Here is a 23,346-nt window from a genome sequence, read left to right as displayed (position 1 = left end):
TGACAGAGATGACATGTGCAGCATTGATGGACAGGGCTGCATTGTATGGAGGGAGTATGTCACATGTATGGCACAGGGATCTGTCCAGCATGTGGCAATCCTAGTAGTACGACGATGGCTGTCCATGACGCATGTCTTTCAGATCAGGATATGTATGTGTAGCATGTCCAACATCATAGTGTAGCACATGTCTTTATGCAAGGTAGCCAGCATGCTGCATAGTGGAGGTGAGGATTGTGAAGGCTGGTATCACCCATCCACGCATGACCAATACCCCTTAAAGGTGATATGTGATCCAATATTGGTCACCCGAGTGCTGAGTATGCCTGTCCAATGATCTCCACGCTCCTGGATGGCACCCTGTCATGACATGGGTGTCTCGTATGACTACCTGAGAGGCCTGGAGACGTCACCAACTCAGGGAGGTGAACTGCACAGCACCATCCCTTACACAGTGTCTATAATGTTGACCGCAGCCTAGGTGGTAGTTAATGGGTAGAGGGATATTCACCTAGTGGTGACAATGCTGATATCATCTGTCAGAATGTGCACATATGTCACACACCTCACCCACAAAGCCCATTCTGTATGTTGTTCACAACACTGAGACAACTATTGCTCATAGGTCATGGCCATTCATATTCTTACATACACAGATGCCACACATTTGTCTGTGTGATATGGGCTACAATGAGGGGGGAGTACAACATATTAACCCTGTTTTTCTGTAGCTGCCACTGGTGTGATATGCACATGTCACTCTGACACCTTTTGTAGTGTTGATTCTGTCAACAGGCCACTGGTAGAACACTCCTGTGACATACGAAGGTACATGTAGTCAAACATCCATACTGCCATCTACATCTGTACTGCTAACATCTACATTGATAATGGTTAATGGACTTGCAGACCATACTCAGCAGGGTAATAGTGCGGTGCCTCCAATTATGACTGTCGTTACAACTTGTGGGTTGATATTATCCAACACCCTATCTGTATTGCATTTTCATGCTCAGCACTTGTTCAGAACTTATGAGCACTTCATGAGCTACTAATTAATATAGCACCAATTCCACACCATTTCTCACAAGTACACTGTCTGTCCTTACATTTCCAGCTTGCTTACAGTACAACAGCTGTTGTGCACACGTAACTCACATATCTTGTGAGACATGATTGTATATACAGGCATGTCCAACTGTCACATACCAGTGCTATTGCCTGTCTATATGATGAATATGGTGTACATGTGGCAATAGAGCAATTGTCTCATGTACACAGTCAATGCTCACCTCCCAACATACGACACTACAGCCTGTGGGAGATGCACATATGCAGCCATGCTGGGGGTAATGTTGTCACCAACCCTGACTGAACCTGACAGTCATGTGGGGATGTGTAACATTTGCAACACACCCCACTCATCACATAGTCTCATGAGATCTCCACCACCACAGGCCACACATACGAGTACAACGTGTGCAGTACCTCTCCATACTCTGTGTAGGCACCAAAGGCATCCCCCATCACCAGCACGACAACAATAACTTATAGCCCACAGACTCATGTGTGCCCATCACATACAGCCAATAGGGTGTTATAACATACACAACACACCAGTCATAGGTGACTCTGTAGGCAGTCACACTGATGTCCCACTCAGCAGGCTACACAAGGCGATAGTCGCCTACATCTTGCTGTCGGGTAACTGGTTCTGCAACATAACCTATGCACCCATGCCACACCTCACCAGGTACAATTTTACTGTCATTCTCCATGTTAGTGTGACTTCCCTGAGATGCAACTTCACAGACTATGTGTGCAGGGACATGCAATAGCTCACCGGTCTTGTAGCCCTGAAGGTATGGGCCAAGCCCTGGGGAGCATTATGCATTCAACCAGACTTGATACCACTGTACAACGACTGACTGTTTCAGTTCAACAGTTGCCTATGCTTCTGCTGTCATTCCACAGGCATATGGTATCTGTCCGCTTTGACTGACATGGTCAAGAAAACACGATGCTTTGGCACAGATGACCTGCACCTGTCAGCCCTGGGAGTACAGATAACATGTAAGGCTCTTGCTGCTTCTATACTGCCTGTCTTGCACAGTTTCCAATAACAATCACCATCAGAACGGGAACAGGCAAGCAAAACATGGGGTCATGTGACTCAATGCTTGACATCTTCATCTCTGATGCACGCAGGCAAGGCACTCCTTATAATGGACCACTTCAATATCTCTGCAGTGACTGGGACCTGCCTCTAGGCTCTGCAGAGCACACCTGCAATGACAGGTTATACGCAGACCACACCTTTCAGTCATGTAACCTGGACCGGAATACCCACGGCTGAGGTGTTCCCATATTCCACTATGTTGTACACACATCCTGGCTAGTTACTTAGCACAATGCATCAGAGGTGCTCCACGTGCAACTAACTGTGGCCAGAACTGCTATACACATTGTAACATGCTACGGATTCAACAACATACCCCACGGTTACCAGACCTCATTTCTTGGTGTACTGGACAGTAGGGTTCAGACAGGTACTACTGATGTGAGACTGACACTACCCCACACTTAACTGGGATAGCCACTCATGTACCGACACATTAGGCCAATGCTGTCTGGGATTCATAACCTCCACTCGGCTGGATCAACCCATACACACCACCTCCAAGACAAAAATTTCCTAGACATGGACACTACCAACATGTGACTGGTGTTCCACACCTGGGGTTATCCACTCGTTGGTGGATTCCAAACATATGCTAATCACCCTTGTTATCCACATCCCGGCACCACACCCTTCATGGCATACACAGTACAAGAGTACTACAACGCCTACTACAGACGTCTTATGACAGCAGTCATTAACATCATGACACCCGTGCAGATGGACAATGCACATACAAATGCTGAAACATACCCCAGTGTACTTCATTTGCACTTACACAACTGCATGGATCATGCTATTCCACACAGAGCCATGATGGTACCCACCAGTTAACAGATGCCACTCTGGGGGTCCAGTTCCATGGACATAATTTACAACAAAAGGTGGAGGCTGTTGCAAAGTGGAGTACAATCCCATGGGTGGGGTAGCTCACTGGTCAGCCTCAGTAGGGCTACGGGATCCCTCATCACATACTCCAAACCTAGCTACGTAAACATTACTGTGACACATTCCATGGTGTACCACAAGGCATTATGGCGGTATGTCAGTAGTCAATGGCAATACCCACATCTGCTCTGGCATACAACAGTTACTCAGGAACATTACAGAACCGAGTGATGTTGGCAACATGCTGGTGGATGGGTTCAGTGCTAACATTACACCCTCTCACTCCCTACAGGACCACAATCCATGCAGGAACATTGCGGTGTCCCTGCGGTCACAACTACACAGTACTAACCTACACTCTCTAAGGCCTGGAACACTGACTCCATGTGACCGTTCAACATCCCAGGCTGTGATTTACACAAACCTCTGAACGACATGTCTCCCCACTTGGCCACCAGATTCAGTAATAGCCTTGTATCAGACATTGTGGCCCCTGAATGGCACACAGCAACAGTTATCACACTCCACACAGTTGGTGCCACAATGAATGAGAGTGACTATTGCCCTATACGCCTGATTGGACTGTTCTGCAAGGCTATGGGGCACATAATCATGGAAGTCATTCACAGAGACATTGGTGGGTTCCAGTCCTTTGATGCCACCCAGGTTGGACTTGTTAGGGCCAGAGCAGGGCTCCTAGACCTGGTGGACTCCTTTGATACAGTTACCAGGGTAGCTGATGATGGTAAGGGGGTCCACACAGCCTACATTGTCCTCTCATTGGCTTTCAGCACCGTTCTCCATTCTGGTATTGACAACATACACATCCACCTGCACATCGACCCCTATGTCTCAGGATGTTATGCAAAGTGGCTCACAGACAGGACCCACACAATGAGGGTAGCATACCATAGTACCTACTGTATTTCAGTTACAGTTGGTGTACCACGGTCCTCAGTCATAGGGCCCCTCATGTTCGGTATATGCTTCCCTGAGGTACAGGCTAGCACAGAGGGACTTTCCCTGACTAGCTTTCCAGACAACTGCATACAAAGCACCATGATTGATCCACCAGCTGATACTGTCTCCCTCCATAATAACAATAGGTTTAGTTTACAGTTTGATGGTATAAAAATAGATACACGTGTCCCTTTCTTGGATGTAATATTGGACATATCAGATGGTTCAAATTTGGTTACTTCCTTAAATAGGAAATTTGATGGGGGGTTCCAGTATGTACATGGAACTAGTGGTCATCCCCCCCCATATGCTTAAAGCTCTTCCATATAGTGAAATGTTAAGAATATATAGATTATGTAATAAACCTCAGGTGTATAAGAAAGAATTGGATTTAATGGTAGAATCTTTCCTTTACAGAGGTTATAGTAAAAAAACATTAAAAGATAGTTACAAGCGTGTACAATGTGGTACTAAACAAAATACCTCTCAGTTTTATAACATGTATAGAGATGGTGATAAAATAAATAGTGTGTCTGAGCATGGGAAAGAGACTGTATATTTTGTTACTACTTTTGGGGACTTTACTACAGAGTTTATAGAAATTGTTTTAAAATTTTGGAATTATTTAGGTTCCTTAAGTAGTGTTTCAACATGGTTAAATTTAAATTTGAAATTTTCTTTTCGTAGAGGTAAAAACCTTAAAGATTTTTTAGTTAAAAGTAGATTTAGGTATTTACCTGATGCTGTCCATCAAACTGTAAGTAAGATAGGTACATATCCTTGTGGAAAATGTAAGGCATGTAATTTTATTGTACCATATTTTACACATATTAATAGTATTAAATTTAATAGTAAACAGTTTTTTCAGTGTAACTCTGTTGGAGTTATATATGCATTGAGGTGTCCATGTCAAAAAGTTTATATTGGGGAAACCAAGAGAGCATTTAAGGTGAGGCTCTTAGAGCATATAAAAGACACTGAAAATGGTAGGGAAGAAAGTCCTGTTGCCATGCATTTTTTGCAGTTTCATAATGGCAACAGTAGTTATCTTAAAGGCACTATTTTGGAACAAGTTGATGCTTCTGAACATTGTAATGTTAAGTCTCTTTGTTGTATAAAGAGGCTGTGTATATTTTAAAGTTAAAAACTATGTCTCCTTTAGGCTTAAATGTTGATTTTAACTGGAAAGTGCTGTTTAATTGATCTCAATTTGTATGTACTAATTGATTGATTGATACTACATTGCTGTATATATTTGCTGCTGTTTTTTATGATTCATTCTCCTTGAAGGCTTTGGCCGAGACGTCAGAGAGAGTTTGTAATAAACTATTTTCTGTGGATTTTTGCTGTTGTTCTTCATCTATCTGCATTTGGTTGCCATATTGATAGCACATACTTTTATCCTGAATACATACTTATTGTTGTAGGACTTTGGCTACTTATCATATTGCATGTAACATTTACGTTTCTTACATACAGGCATAACTATTTAATGCAACTATTACATAATATATGGGACATAATAATGTCCTACAATCTCGGACATTTTCCCTTTTTAATGTTTTATGTCAGGACACAACTGCCCAGGGAGGGGCTGTCCTCCTAATGTGGGACAGGTGATAACCGTATGCCTACGGCTAGCTATAACCACACCTACCGTAATGATCTACCTCCGAGTTGGCACTAACAGACACACGATGCAGACACACACGCACACATTACAATCACATGGAAATGCACACGGCACCCTCAACACACACATACACAGACTACGGCAATCACAAACACAGTTGAACACAGTACCTACATGGACCGCAACACTGGCAGTGGTAACTAAATGTCCCTGCATATTGTGATAATATTACTCACGATTCTAGTGTTCCGGTACTGTGTTCTTTCGGTCTTTCAGCCTCATGGTTACCCGTGTCGGTATGTGACACATTCCATAGTTGGCGGTATCCTATTTATTTGTACCTCCATGGTTGTGTACATGTCATTGACCTATCTATATATTTACAGATATCGGTGAATCCGTATATATCAACATATATCTCTCTATCACCCTTTCTATCTGTATTATATATATGTATATATATATATATATATATATATATATATATATATATATATATATATATATATATATATATATATATATATATACATATCTGACAGAGAGAGTGACAGGCAGAATACACCTTTCATTGTGTACTTGTCGGTGTATACTGTTTCCTGGACTCCACACATTTGTGTTTGAACCTGTCACATTACACACCTGCTGTAGGTACATCTTGGCTACCATAGTGTTAGGTGATTGTGTACATGATTGCGTGTTCTACTCCTGGCAGTGGTTGTTTTACCCTTCAGAGCAGGCACTATTAGTACAGGGGTGAATAATGCTGGTTTCACCTGTTCTGGACATCACTGACCGTGATCTGCGCGATATTCAGAGAAGCTTAGCCCTGTTTCATGCATATCCGTATAGTCATATTTAAATGACGCTTACCAGCACTGGGCAATGCATATTCCCACTAACGTGTGCTAAACATGATCTGATGACCTGCATCCAACATGCATTATTCATGCCTTCGGGATTACGTTACATCCCTTGCAGGACGTGGGACCGGGAACATGCACGACGGTCACTGCATTTACCACTTGGGCATCTGGGATTTGTACACGTGTTATGGTGTTTTGTATGTGGAGTATACTACGGCTGTTACTCCATACTGCAAACACATGGGTAACTCAGTTAGTTTACATATGGATGAGTCCAATTAATGGTATGTCCATGTGATGTTTAATGGATGTGCTCCAGCATTGGGTATGTATATCACAGTGAGCCACACACGATAATGTGCTACACCTTCAAACTACTGTAGGTGGAGCATGCTGGGGTGACAGGTACCTGTCATGGGTACACCCCATGCCTTGACACGACATCCATGATTACATTATGTGGAGCCCCTCATTAATGCAGCAGGGAATCCGTGCAGAGTGTGTGGAGAACAGTGCTTACACACATGTGATCCCATGATTGCCTCTGCTCCACTGAGCAACAGTTGGTTACTCGATGTTGTGGCAACAGCAGACACTGTTTGCCTTGTTTGGTGTATGGCCTCTGACAATCGGGCGTGTACCTACCGATGTACCTAGGAACCTATACACACAGCACCAACATATGCTGATAGGTGCATGTACTGTTCAGGTGTTGACATTCCTTGTTCCAATAGCTGTTGTGTGTACAATGTTTGAGGGCTGCCTATGTAGGATTCACACAGTAGCCCACCTATACATTACAATTTACAGGTGGTCATGTGTGCCATCCATTTTACTGTGTGTGCAGGTGGAGAGGTGTGTCAGTCCGTAGGGGCATACACTGTCAGAGTATGTGCTATACGTTCCATATTTGCCAAGGCATAGGCATATTGGGCACGCCTCCGTCTGCCTACTGGGGCTGGCACAGGGTGTTCGTAGTCTGAATCCCTCTGTACCTGTGATGGCCTTGGCAATTGTGGTGGGCTATGAGGGCCTTCACCATTTTGTCCCTGCTACAGCTGTTTCCGCAGGATCATATTATGTAGCATGGCACATACTATGAAGATGTGGGCACACGTGCCTGGAGAGTACTGCAAGGCTCCACCAGATGTGTCCAAGCAACAGAACCATGATTTCAGCATCCCGAACACACGCTCTATGATGATTCTGGTTTGTGCATGTGCCTCATTATGGCGTTCTTGCATGGGTGTGTGTGCATTTCTGATGGGAGTCATCATCCATGGCTCCAGTGCATAGCCAGCATCCCCCACAAGGTGGCCATGTGGTATGTCCCCCCTGACAAATACCTGATACAGCTGTGAGGCATGCCAGATATGGGAGTCATTGTAGCTTCCAGGGCTGCCAGTACACACATCCATGATAATGCCCTGGGCATTGCACATGATCTGGCAGTTGATGGAGTGGAATCCCTTGTAGTTTATGGAGCACCTACCATGCTCATATGTGCATGCAGTCTATCGCACCCAGTACCTCTGGGTAGTGTGCCACATGGTGGAAGTGATGCATATTGCTGGCCAACTCCTCCTGAGTTTGGGGGAAGTATATATGCTCATTGGCATGTGGTAACATGACATCCAGGAACTGGTGTAGTACCCAGGATGCTGATGCCTGTGAGATCCCCATTATACCTCCAGTTGGCCTTTGAAAGGTACCTGTGGCTAGTATTCACAAGCTTACACATACCTTCGTGTCCACTGGGATGGGTTCCCCTCTCTTGTTTCTGGATCTCAGGTGTGGCCGGCACAGCTCAGCTATTTGCTGTAAGATGTCCCTGTCCACCCTGTAATGCTCTACTATCTCCAGATCATGTAGCCCCTGGTAGGTTACCCTTGGTCTGAACACTCTTCTCCTCCTCCGGGGCCTGCGGTGGTTGTCAGCATCATCCTCCACAACACTGTCAGTCTCTAACACATGGTGATGAATCACAGCTATGGCAGCTCCCAACATGTACAGTTTAAAAGTCCCCCGTGTGTTTACACCTATGGTGCAGTGTTTGGGAATACACAGGTGTGTGTAGGGTGCTTTCACACTTTATACTATTGTGCTGTGAACACTGATGATGTCATAGGGTGTGTATGTACGATCGTAGCTACAGGGTATCTTATGTGTTTTACTACAGGAACTACTACTGTGGTGCCTTTGGTGTTGAATTACATTTGGCTGCCGTGGATTACCTCTTGCCCTTCCCTTTACATTTCTTCACATTTCATCTACCATTTTCTGGCATGCATCCAGCAGCCTGCTTTCATTTGTACTTTCCTAGACCTGGCTTATCTTGCGTAATGTGTTCTATTGCCAGTGTACTGTAGGTTTGCTTTGCTCTGCTATGACAGTTCTCCTTTCTTTGCAATCCGACACCTCCCCTATCCTATTTTGCAGGTTTCTGTGAGCAGACTTGTCAGCTGCCGTCGATTGCCCGCTATGAGTTAATAGGTGTTAATTGCTCAGTTGTACTCCAATTACCCTACTGTGGCATTTCCTTCTTTTCTTCCCCTGACCTTCCTGTTTGTGCTATGGTTTGCAGCGCGTGCATCCACTTACCGGGTTTCGGGCACGTTTTCATCCACGTACACATGCGCTTTCGGGCACCATATGTGATCTCAGCTAAACGATGCTATACCTACCTCCCCACCCCTGTCCTGTGGCTTTGCTTAGCAATGGCCAGGCCAGATTTGCATTGCTCCAATGTGCTTACAGCTACGGTGGCACACCCCACTGCTGATGTCATGTATACCACTGAGCCACTCCTTGGTGTTGCAGCGCTGCGCCGTATGGTACATCCTTAATCTGGTGGGATGTTTGCAATTCAGTATTACCTGCCTCATTTGCATGGCATTGACTACTAATTCATAGTTACCACACCGACCACTGTCACAGACCCTTAGCAACCCTTGCAGCTTGGTTGTGTTGTACCAAGCATACCATTGAGTATTATGGTGAAATCCTGATTTGTATTACATTGCGATTTTATGACATTTGTATATATTTTCTTTGTGTTCCAGTTTGTGCACACATGCCCTGCGGTTGTACTTTGCGTTACTGTGGACATGACATTAAATGTTGTTTTTTAGGTGTTGTGCATCTTTTCTTATGCCATTGGCTGTGTATTTAGCCATTGGCATATGTTAACTTTGTAATACATGAGTCTGGTCCGCTTTCATAGCTCTGATATTCTGTTTGGAAAAATGTAAACCGTGTTTTTTGGTTTACATTTCCGTGGGCTTACGCTACGCCTGCACCACTTCATAAATCGCTATGTACCTTAATTTGCATGGTGAGGCACTGCACATGGGGTGATTAGCATACCTAAGCCGAGGGCTGTGCAGTTCTGGCATATGCCGGTAGTGCACGTGGAATTGGATCGTACCTGAATCGCTCGGCGGCCATATTTGGTGTTATACCGCCTATGCTACACCTGCGCCTGGCGCAAGCTTCATGAATCCTGGGGGCAGTCTTTTTTATTATATTAATATGGCTTTCATTTTTTTAACTTTGAATTAGTAAAAAACACCAGCCATAAATCAACTAGCTCATTCTACTCACTGAGTATAGAATACTGTTCCTGCGGTCTGAAATCATATAATACCATAATGAAGTGGGATCCATAAGTCTGAAAGATGATGTAGAGCTTTAATGTTCAGAGCTGTAATTTCTGTGGTACAGGGTTTGATGCTTTCAGCTCTCCTATGTCTACTCTATTACCTTGAGCAAGTCACAACCAGAATGTGTTTATGGGCAATGCATAATTTTGTCTAGGGTCTTCAGTGGTCACATGGTCTGCAAAGCCAGGTAACAATGAGCCTATCAGCACACTGATCCTGTAGCTAACACAAATCCTGAAGTCAGTGCATTTTCAGAAATGTAGATCTTTACCACAGTCATACTATATATGTGCAAGACTCCCTATTGAAATGTCAATACTTGAAATGCCGAGTGCTGGCAAAACAAATTAAAAAAAAGAGACCAAAACTACAGAAAAACAGTAATATCAAACATTCCTCTTCTTTAAACTTGTTTTTTGCAAAGGGGCAAGGCCATCCACTCCTGTTATTGGGGCCCGGACGTAAATATGCCAACACAGATTGGCTAACCTTGGTGAAAAACGAATAGTCAGAGAAACGACCATCTCAAACTTAGTATATGTAAGATAATTTTTTGGTCATTCAGTCTTCTTGTTTTGGGACTCACTGTAGTGGTCCTGACATTTCAAATGGTTACCATATGGGTGGATGAGTTAGTCAACGCATTCATGTTGTCATAATTATAATAATTTTTAACATACAACGTTCACTTCATTTTGCCCCTTTGTACAATGAATAATGGGTGGAGTAACACCAGTTACACAACATACTATATCAGTGACACCGCAGCCATTCTCAGAAAATCTAGTTAAACAAGCACAGATTTGAGCAGCAGTGATAACTGTGAGATGTATATAGTAAAGAAAAGTTGGGGCTTTTTTTGCTTGCTCAAGTTTTATTAAAATCAATATGCTTATGGGCAGTTAGCTTTTTATGTGTATATGTATGTATGCATGTATTTATGCATATGTATTTGTGTTTTTCTGTTAAGTCATTATTCCTAGTTCTGTCTTCAGCATAACACCACATTATGCCCTACTCTTCATAATGAGACATCAAAGTGCTTTAAGAAGTGCTTTAAGACAATGAGGCAGACCAGAAGCAATGATAAACTCAAAAGCATAAAACAAATAAATGAACAGAAGCTAAAAAGGTTTGATTGTTCCATGTTCTTATATGTATTAATGATATATACATTGTACAGCATATATATGTAAAACAATTGCTAAAGGCAGACAGTTTTTCTTACCTACTGTAGAGCATATTTGGTGTGAATTTAAGGGCTTCCCTGTACCTCATTGAGTGGAAAGTAGGCGAGGTTCCATGTGACTGCGTTTAGTTCCCCAATTTTGAACTATTTGCCCATTGTTTTCTAATGAAAGCCATTGCTGCTGCACTTTCTTAGTGTGTGTACACAGTGATTCCTTTGTTTTTTGGAATTTCTCATTTCTTTATTGTTATGGGGCCATAGAGTTGGTATAGTTCAGGGGTGTGGGGTCTGCAGGGGGGAAACGCACTTACATTTGATGTTTTCATTGGGGTGAGTTCCTAACAAATTGACCTATTCATTTGAATACTCATTCATTTTCTGGATAGGGATTCATAATTATAGTTAATACAAGTCTGTAGTTCAATAGTGTCAAAAATGCTTGACACAGCCAGAATTATGTTAATGATTAGAAACAATATGTGCACTAAACACCTGCATATGTTAAGTGGTATGGGCATTTAGGAGATAAAGTGTACATTAAGCAGCAGGGAGCACTGTGGCATGTTTTATGACATTCATATTATTCATTTTGCATTCCTTATTAACTATGTATACATAGTTAATCAGGAATATAAAAAAGAATAATAACTATGTTTACATTATGGAAACACTGTGGCAGGGAGATGGTTCACATTTTGCATGCAGTGAATGTATTGTATTATTCACAGGGATAACCTGAATGAACATAATGCAGCTCCCCTCTCTTCCATGAGGGCTTTGTCATTGTATACTGCCATTATCCAGTGGTATTATTTTAGAAAGAAAAAGCTTAGCATTTTAAACTAATGCCATTATGTATGTATAATGCCATTCTTGTTTCATCCATGTGCATAAAGTGTATTGCATGTGTGCATTCCTATACATAGGGTAAGATATTCACAGTGTGTAACGTGCACTTTCTCAGATTATTGGCAGGGCAAGGGATAAAAACAAAATCAGCAGATTCTGTAAGCACCAGGCATGCATGCTTTCATTTACAAGAATTACATAGGTACATTGAGTTGCTAATTTCAGTTATTGGCATGGGGAAACCTTAACAATTAAACTGTTTTCCTATTTCTTGCTACGTAGCTGTGATAAAATAAAGGTAGCCGAATATCCAGATACTTTCAGTAGCCACAATGCTTCACATTTCTACATTATTCATAAATACACTTGTGCAATATAATTGGTCACATTCCAAAAGGGTTGTTCTCAGTGGAATAGATTTTCTTTGGTGTAAGGCCTATCTACAAACAGGCTTACACCATGGGTCAGATTCCAAAAAACTGATTTCAGTGTAAGTGGTCCCTTACACTGAGAACAAGTCTATTGGAGTAAGTCCACTGAGTTTTGCTTCTTGAATTGAGGGCAGTGCTGTGGTAGTAAAGCTTTCTTTTTGCAGGATATGGCAATAATGCATGGTCAAGGGTTGAGTTATAGTAGGACTTTCCCATGCAAGGGGAAGTCTGTTTATGAGAGGCAGGCATGAATGAATTTACACTGAATTTAGAAGTAATAAATCCCTGCATAACATATACCATGATCAAACATTATAGCCATTATTCAAGAATGTAATTACTCTAATCCCCCCTCCCCCCACACATGAATATATATTACTGTTAGTGTGCCATTGCAGTTTGTGTTGTATACATGCATCCTATTTATGGAATGTTTTAATAATAGTTACAGTGTATTTCTTATTTATGTATGCATGTATGTATGTTGTGTTCTTTTTTTTTTTTTTTTTTTTTTTTTGTAGAAGCATGCTTTTGTAAGTGTATTGTAGTCTTTTTTGGTCAGAATGTGTTAGTCTTTAGGAAGTTTTCCACTATGCTGTAGTCTTCCTTTCTGCATTGTTATATAGTTTCTTATTGGTTTATATTGTTGCGCAAGTTAATTTTTTATTTTTTTATTTATCAATTTGTTGACCAAGTCAGTCCCACTAGGCTAGTAGCCTCTTTTCTGGGGAGTCCAAAGGTGGCATTTGTGCTACTAGGGGAATTTTGGCCAGGGCATCAGAGAACTTCCTCAGTTCTTTTCAATAGGTATCATGAGATCTTCTACATCCATCTGAGCTACCACTACCACAAGCAGGCTGGGTCTCTGTTTAATGTCTCATCCAAAGGATGGGATATTCAAGAGTGCAACACCCCCCTTATGCTGCACTGCAGTGTCAGCAATTAATTTACCTGATGTGGGAACAGAACTCACAGCCTTTTGCACTAAAGGCACGTATGTTACCTACTACTACTACCATGCAGTTTCCATATTAATAGATTTTGTTAATATATTTGAATCTACCAGATTTTTTTTATATGTTGTCAGTACTTTAATGGTAACCATTTACTACTTTCCCTGCACCAGGATGCTGTCAGGTTTTCTTTGTTCTCCCCTTTGCCAGTCATTAAAGGAATAAGTTGAGGATGTCCTATGTCCAGTCTCCCCTTCCAACTTTTAGTAGGATCTCTATTCTGATATATAAGCATCTTTTCTCTACTATATGAATTGAGGGCAATGAATGTTAAAAACAGACTATTGGTGTTCATAGAAGACTGTCTACAGTTAACTGAAAAACTGACTGTGTATAAAAGTTAAAACACAACTGTTAAAAGTTACTGACACTCTTAAAACTTTCCAGTAGTATGCTCTATAACCATGTACTAATTTCACATGCAGAAAGGCAGTTGTGTACTGACTCGTTCAGATTTTTCACATCTTTAACTCTCAAATGCACAGTTTAGAAGCCTCCATTGTCTAACACATTTCACTAACATCTGGGACCATCAACCTGACTAAGAACTATTCTAGCCATGGCTAGGGCCAAATGTCCCAAGTTCAGTTAGTGGCATGGGCAGCTGAGGGGCAACTGAGACGCTGGTAGGAAAAACATGATGTGCCACTAGCAGTGACTTGGAATGAACGGGGGGGGGGTGTTGCCTTAAGAAATGATAAGCAACACATCCCATTTCATGTCCACTTCTGGAGATTAATGGGTGTATGCAAGGAGGGACATTGGGTACAAAAAGAAAACACTTCTCAACAGCAATATGATATTTCATCAGGATCTTCAATCTCCTCAAGGGCACCAAACATGGATTGGATCAAGTCTGGAGGGAGATTAGGAGTGTACAGTAGATACAGTGGATAAGGAGTGTACAGAAGATGCAGTGGATGAGTAGAGGCCGTAGTAACAGCCAATGGTTAGCCAGGAGGAGGAAATAAAAAAAAGAGTTATGGTACTCTCGGCCCAAAATCATGTATGATGGTTACTGGACTGTACTACAGAGTAAGCAGTGTCATTATAAAGGACAGAGGTGGAGAGCACACATGTATTACAAATTCTGACTAAGTGATCACAGAAGTAGTCCTTCTATGGTCACAAATAAAACTCATGATTCAGATTATGTTACAATGTAGCATCCCAAAAATGTGAACAGTCAGATTTTATGTGACTTACTGTTTTCCCCTACTGTTCCAGTGCACATAAGAGTCTGTCTTGCTCATCTGGCTGTTTTTACACACTTTTAAATATCATAATAGTGAAAATCCCTTGACTGATTTTTCACAAGGACTTTTGAATGTTTGCTTGGTCAGATACATGAACCTGTTTACTTATGTTGCTGTGCATAATAATAGCCTGTTTGGTAGAGTTAAAGTTGAAAACTTAAACTGTTTAGTGAACAGTTCTGAAATATCTTATGATCTGAAAATGCTGTGATTATTGTGTTCTATTGTTGGAAGGAAGGGATATGCCCTGCCTATTAATGATTACCCTCCTTCCAGAAAACATTTGAGATATTTGTAAGCCATGTTTCATGGGCTTTAGGATTGGAGGCCATGGCCTGATGGATAGTTCCTACCACCCTTTTTTCTAGGAGTAAATCATTCTTTGCAGCTGGCATCAGAACTGAGAATACTGACAGTTTTCAGTGCTGCACTTTTAGTGTGAATGCCATTTTTTAAATCAGAATTTAGGCAACAGGTTAGCTTTAGGCTAAGTACGTGAGCTATGTTTGAAGAACATTTAGCAGCAATCCCAGAGTTTTTTTAACAGTCCTTTTGTTTCATGTGTCATAGGCCCAGCTTGTGTACTTCAAACCTATAAGTGAATGGATTTTTGTTGTACTTAAAGTACCTAAATATAAATATTGACCCTGGGATTGCAGTAGAGTTGGCATCGATAGGGTTGAGATACCAAATAAACAACGGTGATTTTATTCCATGGTGGTGAATCAGTATAGGACATTAATAAGGGCTGTGTCTAGTAAGTATAATTTTTGCTGTTTTGCTTGGCTCTGCTTGTAAAAAAATGGGGAAAGGGATGGTGATGATGATGACTGGGCACACTCAAAATGTATAGGTACAGTATCATGAGATGCATGGAGAAAAAGTATATCAAGGGTGCCTTCCAGATGCATGTTGATGTCTGCAGAACAGTTAAACTTTCAAACTCCTAACACAATGTTATTGCTACATTTGCACTTGGTTTGCCATGGACTTTTCACTTGGTTTGCAATGGACTTAAGAAGGACAATAACTGGTTCACTGGTTAAGAATGTCTTTTCTATGCCAGCTATGGTGAGTTTCAGATATGCAATGATTAGATAGTTGCTAGAGGTGACATTATAGCTGTGGGTATGAGTTCAGTAGATGATATGCAATGAACAGCAATTCACTTTCATATATCCTTGTTCTGTGTCTGTAACTATAGAGATCTTGGCATAGTGAAATGATGCAGCTGGGAGTATAATGTCTTGTTTTTTACATGATCCTGAAACAACAATAGTATCATCATAAATGTTCTGGTACCCAGTACTAGATCTGATCATATATTTCTTTCATATTTTTTAATACTGCGAAAACTGATTTTTTTTTTTTTGATAGGCCTTTGTGACTATGTAGTGCATCAAGGTGGGATGCTGAGTTATGTTAAGTGTCCCCAGAAAAGAATAAAGAGAGCAAGGACACAAAACAGTCTGTAAAATATTCGTACTCATTAAAAATACAGTTTCTTGGAGAGGTTTTGTACTGATTTTAGCTTAGCACAGATGAAACTGTAAACGTTGGACGCCAAGCAAGCAAATTGTAGTGAAAGTTAGTGCGGACATACTTAGTAGGAGAAATTTGAGCAGTACCTCATACAGAAATAATGAAAGTTGGCCAGCACAGGGTTGGATTAGAGATCTTGGCCATCTAGTGGTCTCACCTATTAAAGAGTTATAGATCCACAGATTGTTACTATGCTAATGACCTGGGAGGTGCCTTTCTAAGCTCAGCTAAGTTTTCCTGAAAGAATAATGACATCCTGTATCCAAACAGGACATTGACGGCTAGGGATTTATAAGCTAGCTCTGTCCATAAGGGACTTGGGTGCCAGGCCCAGTGCAAATTTCCTATTCCCCATCCACTGGTCTAGGTTGCCTTAAATTAGGTAACAGACAAACTCAGGTTTATGTGGATGGAAAGCCTGTTCCACATAAGGGGTAGTCTCTGGACACATATCTCTCTCCAGCATGTTTTGTTAAAATCACAGTCAAAATTCAGGTCGTTAGACCTTATATTTCTGGTACTGTTTGACTTATCAATATGCAGCAGATTCAAAAATGCGGGGTTAGCATATGTCTTGCAAACTAGGCATAGATCACCTCTGAACAATCTATAAGAGACTGAGTAGAGGGAAAGGGCTTTAAGGCACTCTACAAAAGGCAGGTTTGTTATGCCTTATATTCTTTTTTTGTAAGGAACCTCTGAGTTAGCTCTAGTTGCTGCATATGCCTAGTCAGGTACATACTGATAGAAGCATTGTACTCTATGACTGGTCTGATAAAGGCAGAGTACAGTGGAATAATGACGTCTTTGGACCTAGATGCCATAATCTTAACTATACATTGTGCAAAATAAAACGATTTCTTCACCACTGGGCCACATGGTAGTTGAAGGTAAGGCTACTGTCTATTTGCATACCCAGATCCCTGACCACTGGATCGACTCTTAGGAGCATATTATCACCATGGTAATTGGCTGGGATGGTTGACTTCCCAAAAGGTACATTTATGCATTTCTTAGCATTAAGTTTAAGTCTGTGGCTTTAACACCATTTGTTAGTCAGAGATAGGCCTTCTTGAAGAATGTTAGTGTCTGCAGGGGAGTCAATGATAACCCTCCAGCTTGCAATCATCTACAGACTTAGTCAGCCATAAGCCTTCAGTGTTTATTTCCACTTCAGACAAATAAATGCCAAAAAGGAGCAGACTCTGTAACAATCAATGCGGGACTGGGCTAGTGACTGGCCTCTTGATGGAGGTGGCCTCACCTATTTTGACCTCCTGGGTCCCATCAGTCAGTCAGTTGGTTATTAAGCTGGTACTTAATTTAGTGAGCTTGTCTATAATGCAGTACTGTATCAAAAGCCTTGGCCAGATTGAGGTAAGCTGGGTGTACAATATTGCCATCTTCCATCACTTTGGTGACCTTCTCAAAGGAGTTCACCAGATTTAATAGGCATGCCATTCTTTATCAAAGCCAAACTGTAATGAGTCCAGCATGTGCAAGTTACCTATATTCTCATTTATTGTGTCCTTGGTGACTTTTTCCATGGAAACATATAAAGCCGATCAGACTTATGAGCCTCTAGTTATCAAGATTGGTGGCTGGACCTCCTTTGTGCAGGGGAATGATTGTAGCCATTTTCCAGTCTTTGGGCAAAAAAAATGACTGTAGGCTCCAGATGAAAACTGATTCAAGTGGACCATAGATGGTATGTTTCATGCTATTTAGCTAGCATCCCAAGATGTTATCAGGGCCCATTGATGCACTGCTTATAGCCTTGGAAAGTGCATTGAAGACCTGTTGCCTAGTAAGGGTTGGGGAGATTGTGATGTGCAGTATTTCCTTTGGACTATTATGGAAGAGTGGGGGGAGAAATTTGAGATAAACCTGTCAGACAAAAGGCTGGCAACGCTCTCTGGTTCAGTGTGGGTGATGCCATTTACAATAAGATCTGAGCATCTATGAGAATTTACCTTGATAATACAGACATAGCTATAGAAAGCTTTATGTTTGTCCTTTGCCTGAGAAGCTATTCCTTCTTCAAATTTAGCTTCTGAAGTATTAATTAACCCTCTTAGCTGCCTGTTTACATTGGTCAGTGTGGTTTAGTATGTTGGGCTTTTTTACTCCCATGCTTAGCCAAGATTTTTTTTCTTTTGTTGTATAGCTGATTGATATTGTGATTCCACTAGGGAGGCTAGTCTTTTGCGTTTGTCTTATTCTTAACACAAGTGGGCACAGCTCACTCTACACAGTTACCATTATGGCTGTACACGGATTTTGTAAACAGCTCAGCATATGTTATGGTGTCTACTGGGCTTGTGGGAGGGCTTGGAATATTGTCATGGTGTCACTTAGTAGAGAGATGTTAGCCTTGGAATAATTCCAGAAGGTTTTTGGTTTTGCTAGGTCCCTGGATTTAATTTTTGTTTCAAGCAGTATCGCCTTACGGTCATATCTGATGAGCAAGGCCATCACATTTGGTGAAGAACATTGCTCTCCAATGTTTGTGAGTAAAAGGTCAATAATGTTTGTACCTCGGTAGGAGAATGGGCCAAGTGCTCCAGGATGTTGGTATTAACAAGTTGAGGAATTCCTGAGCTTGTGCATTAGAAGTGGTGTAGGATTCCCAGTCTAGAGAGGGGCTGTTGATATTCCCCATGAAGATCATATTTGGTTGATGGGTAATAAACTCTAGTACATTGAAATAAGTAGCATGGGTTTCCTGGGTCCTGGAAGCGGAAGAAAAACATTGAAATTTCCTGACTAGGAATCAAATCCAGGCTACACTTGTGAGAGCACCAAATCCTAATCACTAGACTACCAGGAATCCCCAAAAGTTTCCCAAGGTTACTACTTTATTGAGACCAGAAGCAGTTAAGGTCACATTTAAAGGACTCTATACACTCTCAGGTTGACTACTAAGAGATTAGAATCCCCCTATCTGTGTATATACACAATCTAGAGATCATAGTCTTTTTTTTTATTCCAAAGTTTTTTATTGATTTTTCAGTCACACTCATTTAAACAACAAATTATGATAAAACTATGTACAGATTTTATAAAGTCTTCAGGCACTGTATGAAATGTTATAGATATAAAGAAGGGTACAATATTCATTCATTCATACTTTCAAAGTGACTAATTTGATGGAGATAGATCTAAATTCAATGACTGAATAAGGGGTAAAACTTTTGTCCAGGTGTTGTTAGTCCATTTTCTGGGATATATTCTTGCTTCTTTAACTTTTATTTCCATCAATGCTACTTCAACCAAGAGGGTCTTGAAATCTTGTAAGGTTGGAATGGAGGGTGACTTCCATCTTCTTGTAATACATTTTTTGGCTGCTGCTAAGATTGTCCAAAGAATATACTTATTTTTGTTATTCAGTACAATAGATTCATTTACATTCAGAAAAAATAACGGTTTTGATAATATAAAGGAATCAGTAAAAATGGTTTGGAGAAAATTTTCAATATCAATCCAAAATTTCTTAATGTGTGAACAATCATAAAAGATGTGAGACCAATTGGCCTTGCATTTTAAAGAGCATCTCCAACACATCACCTGCTCTGAGGAGTTAAATTTACCAATCTTACTAGGCATGTAAAACTCTCAATGCAAAAATTTCCAGGAGAAAACTTTCCACATTTGTAAGTTAGAGGTTAATTTAAGAGAATGTAAAATATTTGATTTATTCGTAGAAGTTAGGGACAATGTGCAGTCTTTAGTAACAAAATCCCAAAACCTCTGATTAGGAGTAGTCTTATAAGTAATAATAATTTTATAAATTTTTTAAATTAAATTTTTCCAATTAAATTCACCATGCAGTATTTCATTCATAAGTGTTATGCATTTAGGTGGAGGGTTAAAGGAAGAACTCTGTATTGTTCTGCACAGATCTCGAGTGAATGGAAGCAGACTATTGAGAACTAGCCAGTCTGATGATGGTAGATCATATTCTTTTATCAGAATTTGTGTATCTACGGTAACTAAATTCTTTGTGCAGTGAAACCAGCATGTAAATGTTTTCCTTTCCCAATAGCTGAGTGTATCTAGACTAATATTATCAAAAAAGTTTTTTGTAGCTTTAAAGGGAAATAAAAGCTGGATCCATATTTTAATGTCAATATTGTTATTTACAAAGCTTCTAAAGGACTTATAAATATGATTTAAGTAATCTAGGTTAGTAAATGTAATAGTATTATACTGTATAGTAATACAAAGTACATACCAAAGTTTGTTACCTAATTTGCTTAATTGTAATTTTTTTATTTGTTTATTTTCATTTAGGATAATGCTTGTATGCAGCGTTTTCCAAGCTGAAGAATATTTGGGATCTATCCAATTTAATATTGTTTTTAGGTTAGAGGCTTTGATATAGGATTCTAAATCTGGGAAATTTATTCCTGCAAGCTCCCATGGTCTGATATGATTGGTTAGAGCTATTCTATGCTTTTTGGGGTACCATACAATTTAAATAGCGTTTTGTTTATTTCTTTTAAAAGTTTTTTATTGGGTAATACAGAAATAGAAAGAGATATGTAATTTATTTTTGGCAATAAGATCATTTTAATTAATTGTAATCTATCTTCAAATTGTAGATGTAATTTATTCCATTTCTATATGAGAGTTTTTAGTGAGTTTATAATGTTTTTATAGTTTGTGTTTAAAGTTAGGTCTCTATTTTCACATAGGTCAATCCCTAGATACTTCAAAGAAGAAATCTGTTTCCCAATTATTTCATTAGTAGTTGAATTAGTATTATCATTAGAATTTTTTTATTTAAGAGCATATGATTAGATTTAGAGCTGCTAATTTTAAGACCAGAAATATAGTAAAGTTTTTTGACTAGCATATCTAATTCTTGTAAGGATTCTTCGGAATTTATTAAAGTAAGCAAGATATCATCTGCAAATAACATTATCTTGGATTTAAATTATTTATATTTAGACCTATAATTTTAGGATCTGACTGAATTGCCAAAGAAAGGGGTTCTATTGCTAAAGCGAATAAAATCGGAGACATTGGGCATCCCTGTTTGGTACCTTTAGTAATTTTAAATGATTCTGATGTAAATGGACCTAATTTTACATATGCTAAATTGTTATAATAAACATTTTTTTATAAAAGTAATGAACTGGGAAGGGAATTTATATAATTCTAGAATTTTAAAAACATAATTCCAGTTTAATGAGTCAAAGGCCTTCTCAATATCAAAAGTGATTATAAGAGCCTCTTGTTTGTCTCTATTTAGGATATCTATAGTAGTTATAATTCTTGGGATATTATCCCGGGTATGTCTATTATAAATAAATCCCATATGGTCTTCTGAGATGAGATGGGTTAATGATTACTTAAATCTGTGTAACTAGTATAGACATTAATAGTTTGTAATCATTGTTAATCAAAGAAATTGGTCTATATGATTTGCATAAATGGGATTCTTTATTTTCTTTTAATATGGGAGTAATTAGTGAGTATCTCCATGAGGGTGGAATTGTACCTTATAAATAAGATTCATTTAGGGCTTTGTGTAAGAGTGATATAGCAGAGGGTGGCAGAAGCTTATATATTTCAGTAATAATACCATCTATACCCGGTGATTTATTATTTTTGCTTTCTTGAATTTTGCCATTAATTTCCTTTAGAGAGATTTGTTTCTGAATCTCATTAATCAAAGTCTCTGGTAGATTCTTAAATTCCGGGAAGTTCGAGCTATGCTCTGAGAATTCATGTTGAATGTCTTTGTTTTTGTTCTGTTCCGAAAAGTGATACTTAAAGGCATCCAAGATATCACCAATATCAGAAACTTTTTTATTATTTCTCCCTTTGTGGAGTATAGTCAAAATATTATTTTCAATGGAATTTCTTTTCACTCTCATTGTTAAATTACACATATATTTTGGAGATACAGAGAAAGAATTTAATTTTCATTTTTCTCGGGCCAAGTTGGTTTTATGAGTTAAAATGTCGTTATTTTTTTTGTTTAAGGATTCAGTTTTTTTTTTTTGTGTGGAATGGTTCTAGTATTGTCTTTATTAATTGATGCAATTTGTTTTTGTATATTAGATAGTTCTGACTCCCATTCCTTCATTTTATTATTAAACCATGTGATAATTTTGCCATATAAATAGGCTTTCAATGAATCCCAAAGTATTACTACATTTACTTCACTGGTTAAATTTGTATCTAAGAAAAATTCTATCTCTATCAAGCCAAGGTTTGAACAGTTTCAATTTAGTAATATATGCTGGTATTCTTTTAGTGAAAGATAGTTTTTTAAAATCTGTTTGAAGATTAAAAGTAGGTGCATTGTGATCAGACATAGGGCATGGGACTATTGTAAAGCATGATATTTTTGTTTTTAGATCTTGGGATATAAATACTTTATCAATTCTGGTCTGAGTCCTGTATCTAAAATCACAGTTGGAAAATTCAAATGAATTATCATTTCTAAGATAAAATAAATCAAGTAATTGTAAGTTATCTACCCATGTTTTTAAGATTTTTCCCTATAGGAGTAATACGAAAAGGTTTCTTGTTAGTAGTTTCTGAGTCATTCAGCAAACAATTAAAGTCACCTCCTAAAATCAAACTACCCTTAGAATTGTTAGTGATGAGTTCTAAGTGTTTTTTTATTGTTGTTACCCCAATTCCCAGAAACCAATACACATTGACCAGTGTCCAAATTCTATTTCTAAATTTTATTATTATAATTGATAAACGTCCTTCCTTATTTTCATAATTATACAAACTCTGAGGAGAAATAACACTTTTCCTCCATAGTGTTAGAACACCTCTGGTCTTTTTGGTGTATGAGGAGTTGGATAGTTTTAGGTATTCATTCAGGTTCCAACTAAAACTATCATTTATTT

The sequence above is a fragment of the Protopterus annectens genome, chromosome 2.part1 (assembly GCF_019279795.1).
Source record: "Protopterus annectens isolate FY-2018-M chromosome 2.part1, PAN1.0, whole genome shotgun sequence".
Lineage (NCBI taxonomy): Eukaryota > Metazoa > Chordata > Ceratodontiformes > Protopteridae > Protopterus > Protopterus annectens.
Note: the sequence above shows the minus strand (reverse complement) of the source record.